Genomic DNA, 8624 nt, shown 5'->3' on the forward strand with positions numbered 1-8624 from the left:
CAGTAGGCCTAAAAATATGCTATTGAGGCACAATTTAATCTAAAAATTGGCAAAATAAGTCAAACTAGTGTAATGTTCTTTGTAGCTTACACTGAAACATTAACACTTTATTTTACTAGAGAACATGCTAAGTAACACCTCAGTGAATTAAAGGAAAGTTTTAGTTTTGTTGAACTAATAAGTAACTACTCTACATCGATAGCAAAGCTAGGCCTACTATAGACGAAATAGATTATAATCTAACAATGATTAAATATTAACACAAAGTTTGAACTCGAATAAAAATTAGCAGTAAAAGTGGGTAAACGTTCAATGATATCAATGCTTCATGGTTCAAGGTTTATTTATTTGAATAATAAATTTTCCTATGGTCGAGAATATTTTAATATTTGGGTTCAATTTAACAATGAAATGAAGCAAGCAGTGAGGGAGCTTTCTTTTACTGCAGACAGGAGCAACATTTGTCAGTGAAATAACCAGAAAATTGAGTCATCAAAGCTGCAAGATTGTAATGTCTGGGGTCATTGGATAAAAAAGATAAACTAAAATATTGCACTATTATTGTAATAGCTTTATCATTAAAACTGTGAAATCATCTTGGAGTACCATGTTAAAGAGTGATGTTTACTTTTAGGTAATCCAACAATTCAACACACATTACAATGTACACACCATAACTGGATCTCTAGGTAAATTTGGATATACAACAAGGATTTGATTTTGTGATCAAATAAATACTTAAACGAATCTTTCTTTACTTCGTCTGACATTTTAGGTTTCCTCATAATAAAAAGTAAGTTCCAAAATAAATGTAATGAAAATTAAATGGTCCCGTTTTAAATCAAAATTTTGATCTCATTATATGAAACAATTTTGTAACAATTCCATTAAAACCCCTAATGTTTTAATACTCACCTTTTAGAATTTATTTTACAAATAAAATAAAGTAACAATTGTTAAGTGAAACTATAAAAAAAACTCATGTTTACGCACGCAACTGCATAAGTAATTTGTTAATTAATATCTATGTCACTCAAACTGCTGAGCTAGAATTGTGTTTTGAGTACACAAATGCAAAAGTAATCTTTTAATTTCTGTCTCGTAGCGTCTCTTGTTGAAGTACTAAATAAACGTGAGTGCATTCCTAGTACAAGCATTAATTGCATTTCATCTCCAGCCACAAAACACATACAATACAAAATATAACAGAACGCCTGTGCGCTGAAGATATTTTATTTATGAATCCTTGCTTTTTACAACGTTTATATTTTCTTCAAAACTACTGCAACGAATTTATATCAAAATGAGTCTTTGCATATAGTTAGTACATACAAAGTTTACATTTATCCAAGTTAAAACTTTATAAATTTGACACCAAACAATAAATGAATACTAAATCGTATTTAATGGTTACTTGATACTTGTTGTCGATATGTTGGTTATATCTTGATTATATCCTCCTTAATAGAGCAATTGTTGTTTTGGGGTAAACAAGTTCTCTGTTATTAAGTATAGCGAAACGTCAATCGTTTATGGTACAAAGCATGTCCAATCTCTAAAGCTTACATAACTTTAGAAATACCCACTTCAAAATTTAATATATATATAATTTTTTCAACTGAAAGTATGCTATGTAATCTCGACTAAACATATTCCTAAGCAAAATATTATTTGTAGCCAAACTGCAAATAACTAATGGGTTTTGAAACTAAAATATTTTAATGGAACACAGCTTACTTTGGATTTAATATCTTATCTTATATGTTTATTTTATATGAAAACTAATAACAGGGAGGAATTTATTATATTTATTAAAGTATATTTATAGTTGATGATGTGTTTATATCAGTGCGACATTCACAATACAAGCAGCTTACTACCCAGCAAGATATTCTACAACTCGCTTCACATGATCTTGCAAGATAATGTGCTTTATTCCTAGAATCATATACCATAATCCATATTCGATCGAATATTTAAATATGAAAGGTAACCTACAAACCTCCAATCGATGCTACAATCGAAAAATTATGGTATAAGAATTGAAATAAAATGCCAATTTATGTTTAAAAATTATATTGTGCTACATAACTATAGAAATGCATAAATAAACTATACAAATTATATGTAGAGCTTAAACAAAATTTGCCGTCTAAAATTAGTATATCTATAGTAAAAAAATAACTGTACAAACAATTTGTTAATTATCAGCAGTTAAATAAAACAATCAGTTAAATAGTTCAACATTCCTCACATAGCAAGTTAGCAATAACACAAAGAATGCACATTTATTTCATGTCAGCCTATTTAATTACTTTTGACGACGCTTGATTTTTGTTCCCTATGTTGTACGGAAATTACCCAAATTTCCGGAGGTAATTTGGATGAAAGTGATTGGCAATCAGCAGCGGAAAGTGACGCGTGATCTTGATCAAGAACTCGAGATCAAACTTGAACGTGAGACCAATTAGAGTATTTTTTTGTAGTAGGATTATCTTAGGTATATATTTAAGACGTTACTATTATACGCCCACTACTTGTAAGAATTTATTTCAGTAAAAGTGAAAATTTGTTGTTAAATGAATAATTGTCCACACTGAAGGTTATTTTCTTTTAATACAGTATTGGATCCAAAGATCAATTTTATGAAATTCAATTTATCTTCTAATTTTAACCCATTTGGAAAATGTTGTTGGATTCTCTACTCTACTTTATTAAGAAGTTTAATCTAAATTAATACTGAATTTAAGTGTTAACTGTACCCAATTCATCCCTAATCCAAACACCTCGGAAAAATTTATTATCATAATCTACCCTTAAAAGAGTTTTTTTGCACTTGTATTTGACCTGATTCTACAAAATAATTTAAAAGTCAGCTAATGAAACTAGTCAATAGTCAGAAGTCAGAAAAAACTTAAAAGACTAACACGAAACAATGAAAACTTGGGGTGCAAATGCTATTTCAATAACGATTAAAATAGGGAAATTCGCTAAAAGGTACATCAAAGGGATTAACATACAGAATTTTCTTTATTTTCATAGCAGTAAAACATAAATTATTGGTAAAGATATCTTGAAACTGATTTCTTAGTTAGCTGATATGAAATATATTATTGACAGGATATTATTGATATGTCCTGGCCACATGACATGACAATATATATGTCAGACGCCAAGATAATAATCTGTCACAATAGAATGATCTGGTTGTAGACCTTATCACCTTGCAGCAATAAAATTTCAAATATTCTTTTTTAGATTTTTTCAATTTCCCTTTTATATGTTATCACAGCTATCAGATTGGGAGGTCCCTACTAAGGAGGGATTTCTTCTGGATGGAAAGATCTCACTCTTCTTTACTTGATAGGTTATTCTGCAACATTGTGGTGCCTAACAATTTATTCTTGTAGACAACAGCCCCTTGGGTTTGTTGTAAACGACAAACTTTACTTTCGGTGGAAAGATCCTCATAATTTTTACTTGATGTATGAACCTACAGCCTATTATGGACCGTGAACTTAGCAAACAAACAAACAAGAAGTTGCACACGTCAGTTAATGTATGGAGTATTATTTTACAAAAATACAGCAGTGTCAAATATGTTTTATAGTATGTTATTGCAATATGTATAAATATTTTAGTATGTATAAAACAATGGTTTATTCAGTTTAATTAAATATTAATTTCGTCAGCTATTTTGGTGTTGAAAATAAATGTGTCAAAAGAACAGTGATAATTTATTCATAACATGTTATTTAAATTAACTTTAAATGGCCTTTTTAAACCCTAAAATTTAGTATTATCATTGAATATTGCATACTGTTGTATTGATAGTCAAAGGTATTATACAGTATAACATTTATTTTCCATTATATCCAACATAAGTTAACAAGCAGTACTGCAATACTTTGCCGTAATTTTAATATACTGTAGTGTATATTTTAGATATATTTTGCAGTGTATACTTTACTTTACAATGATACAGTTCTGTGTGCTTTACAATGATACAGCAATGTATAATTTACAATGATACTGCAGTTTAAACTTTGCAATCATTAACTCAGTTTATTTATAAAACCATGTATTTAACCATTTTGTATTAATTATTTTTAATTAGTTAGGTTAGTTTTAGTTGTATGAATCAGGTGAACCTTAAGTTGAGGTAATTTATAAACTTAAATATTCAATTCGGAACCTTAAATAGCCTTAGACACATCTTTGTAAACATAAACAAAGTTTTTGCTAAAAAAAGATAAAAAATATTCACATGACTTTGTACAAGACTTTCTTGTTAAAATGGGTATCTAAGAACATCTACATAGTTTATACTTTACAACGATACTACAGAGTGTATACCTTATTGTTTGCTTTTGTGCTATTTAACAACCTAACACCTTAAAAATGTGAATAAATCGGTTTACAGGTTTCATTGAGTCATAATGTTTTACTCATCTCAAAGAACCTAACAACATCTATTCAAGTTTGAAGTTTATTCTCTGTCCTTAAATTTACAAGAAAGAAACTGGTACTGTATTTAAAATCTTTACATGACGTTATGTACAAATCACTAGCATAAAATTACGACAGCTATTAAAAACTTCCTTGAGAATCGCATGTGATTAAGGGTGAAACTAAAATTAAAATTAACAATGTTTTATTAATTGTGTGGCAGAAACCTTAGAGAAAGCGGAGAAAGTTGCAAAGGAATATTTTCAACGAAACATTCATCACGTAAGCTTTCAAAAAAGCTTATTTGTAACTGTCAAGTAATAAACCTAGTTTAATGTTTAAGAAAATATACCACAAAATAAGCATTACTATTTTTGGAAATTTTCTCCGAAACAAATTTTGTTTACACTGCCGATAAAAGTTTGTTATGAATTTAGTTTTATATGGAATTGCTTAGGGCCTATGAAATATGTTCCAAACAGTATAAATTATTTTGTAGCCTACCAGTACCCTACAGTTCAATTTACCTTAAACTCTAGTTATTTTCTAGTTTTAATAAAAATTAGTTTGGACGCTTATCGAAGGTTTTATGAATTTAAGCTTTATGATTTAATATTATAAAACACTTTCTGGATTTAATGATAATGTTCTAAGTAGTTTTTCAAGCCTAAAAATTAAAAATAATGCAATTTACAATAGATAAAGTAATTAAGTAAGGCATGTGGAATGTAATGGTATTGTATCTTGCTACCATACCGTGCTATAGAAAAATAGAAAATTTGAAATGAATATTTATGCGTAGTATTTTAAGTAAGTCCATTAACATTGCTGTCAGTAAGTGATTGTTCTGTGTAACGTTTGTAAATGTCAGAGACAAGCAACCAACTTGAACTTCAACGTTAGTTTAACTAACCTCCATTGTTGGGTTTGTTAACAAAACTTTTGGCGAACACGAATACATAGGTGAATAATTGAATAGACTTACGTCATTGACTTTTAAATTCATGACATAACTTGAACCCATAGTAAACAACGTAATGAAAATAAAAAAAGTTTAGACCAAGAATATTCAAAGCTATTCCTTATTTAATATTCATCAAGCTAGATGAAACACTTGCATTCTTCTTATAGTATTAGCTGATTTATTTTTCACTCAGTGATATTTACAACTAATAAACACAAACATCCTGTTTGTATTGACAGGGTAGATTACGTTGGCCTTAGAAATATTTATGTGGGTACTGAATTTTGAATTTAGACTAGTTAAACATAAAAAGTGATAAAATAAACACAAAAACTCGTTTTACCATTACAGTAGTTATTCAAATAATTTATATGTGATTTGATTTTTACTTATAACTCTGAGTAATTGTATAATTATTTGTGATTTATTAGAAAACAGAATCTTTATAAAAATACCACTGCAGGAATTAAAGCATCATAAAAGACTCGTGCATTAACTTAAAAAAAAAAAATTGAATGAACATTTTTTTACCATTTTGCACCGGTATTAAAAGATAATAGTAAAATGCATGGTTTACATAAAAAATGCTGTATTAAAATATATTCTAAATAATGGTGTAAATACCTGCATTTATGTGATCAAAATGTTGCTAAATTGCAACCGGTTTCGACTCACAAAGGAGTCATCGTCGGGCCAGTACAGATGTCTTCTTGCTTTATTTGAAGGTCGTCAATTCATGATAAATAAAGACATTTAACACGCACACGTAAATGTATTTATTTATCATGAATTGACGACCTTCAAATAAAGCAAGAAGACATCTGTACTGGCCCGACGATGACTCCTTTGTGAGTCGAAACCGGTTGCAATTTAGCAACATTTTGATCACATAAATGCAGGTATTTATGCCATTATTTAGTATTTAACTGTGATCAGGAGGCTAAAATTCAATATAATAAAATATATTGTTCAAAATTGCAAGACAAATCTCATTACGATATGATGTTCTTTCTGTTCCGCTGAAGTGTATCCTGTTTTGTTAGCATGATTTTGTATTCATAGAGTGTTCACAGTTAGGAGTATTCCATAGAGGTTTGATCAAGAACATTACGGAAAAGATAATAAGTACTACAGATTATAAATTCTCCTGGAAAACACTCAATGGTTTAACTACTCGCTCTATACTGACGCAGTGATTGCAGGAAAGCGGTGAAACACAAGTTTGGCGTGTAACTTTGTACGCTAAAAGTGACAAACTGTAGTTATACACAATATTCGTCAAATACTTGGTAAAACTAATTGCCACATTCTGGATTGAACACGCTACACATATGAGACGAGAGTTTAATATCAAACGCTTCACATACGCTGATGTCATAGTTAGGCTAGTTTTAAACTCTTAATACACACAAAGTTTCTATGAAAAAATATGTGGAGCAATACATGTTATACTGACATTGTTTGGCTTATACGTATAAGCGTGTAAGCCTGTTGTATTAATAGTCAAAGCTTATACTTTATTTTTCCTTTAAGAAAACTAGTTCGTAAAAAACTCGAACATTAGTTATTTGAAATCGCCATTAATTCAGTGAAGTAGGCTTTACAGTATTAATGGAAAATTAAATATTAATTCTTTCACCAAAAAACCATTAGGAGCTAAATGATATATTGATATGAGCTAATCTAAATTTTTAACCATATAGTTGATCGAATGTTTAACGTTGAGTAACGTTTCCCATGAAATCCCATGAAAGTGATTTACAATTATAAAGTGAGGCGTTTTCATGACTAAGAACTACGAGTATACTGAAATGTTGACTAGTGTCGGTATTAAGATGGCGACATTGTGTTGAAAGAATTACTTTTAGAAGACTATTTTTGGCGCTAACAATAAATGGGTGTATGGCTCTTTGTGTAGTGAGATAATCGTATTTAGATATGATCGTTTGATTTTACTTTGAAATCACTTTCGTCTTTGTATAAAATTAAATAAACCCTTTCTTTGCAATTTTTTTTATGTCTCATGAAAAAGTTATACACTTTGTGATTGAGCGAATGGATTTATATGTTTTGTGTATATATAAATATTTAAATTTTTTAATGGAAACTTTAAGGTTTTTACCATCTAAGCTATTAAAAGTTTTTAAATTTGCATCTTTATTATATAAAAAAAAAAAAATTGTTTTTAAATTTGCATCTTTAACATGTAGAAAGTCACATATGTGTTGGACTACTTCAATCTGCAACAAATTTTAACACTATTTCATAGTCTTTAACATCACAGTTTTTTTCTATTGCTAACCTCTTTATTTATACTTATAAATTCAATGATGTCGAAATCTTTATTGTATAAAAACATATAGACGACCAGAAACTTTTTATTTAGACAAATTTTTTACAAAGAAAATTTTGACGAATGAAATTTAACAGTACATTATTGGACCCATAAAGGTTTGCTGTATCTTGTCACTTGTACCCCAATCAATTCTCATAGGCAACGTTTATTTTCCTGATTCTAGAGAAACATGGACATTCTGTTGGATATTAATCACAAGCTTATATTGCGAACAGAAATTTAGAACTAAATTGTCTTTTTCAGTTTTAAATAAATTCACCCTTAACGGTTTTTGATTTAGGTGCTAATTCATAATGTTAAATACACCAACATTAATAGCTGCTAACTAGTACAGAAAAAAATAATGTAAGTAGTGTATGCGTAAAGAAAACATAAATAAGAGCTTATCTTCAAGATTACACAAACTAATGTTCCTTTTGGCTAGGTAATAACTGTTGTAGTAGAAAAACTCAGAGTCAGAATTTTCTCAACGAATCAAACTAAATAACATTTTCATTGTTTATCTCAGTTTTAATTTAGCTGATTTATTTTCTAATACTTGAAATGTATACCTACAAGATACTTACAAGCATTATGCAGCTTACGCACTACTTACTTCATGTATACTTATGCAATATATTTATAAAAAAGAAACAATTTCTACAGATGAGTCGACAGTTTTATAGTCAATAGTTTCATTTATAAATTATTAGCCACCAAGCTCTGTTGTCTGTCTTCATGAATCATTTAGTAGGATAGCAGCCAGTAATTGGACACTATGCAACTGATCTGTTTTAATCATTAATCTTAAATTTTATATTTAAAAACGTCAATGATATAAATTTTATTTCATAATAATGTCGCTAATTTAACGAT

Source organism: Macrosteles quadrilineatus, unplaced genomic scaffold (genome assembly GCF_028750875.1).
Source record: "Macrosteles quadrilineatus isolate MER2022 unplaced genomic scaffold, UCM_ALF_1.0 Scaffold_8__2_contigs__length_117827958, whole genome shotgun sequence".
Lineage (NCBI taxonomy): Eukaryota > Metazoa > Arthropoda > Insecta > Hemiptera > Cicadellidae > Macrosteles > Macrosteles quadrilineatus.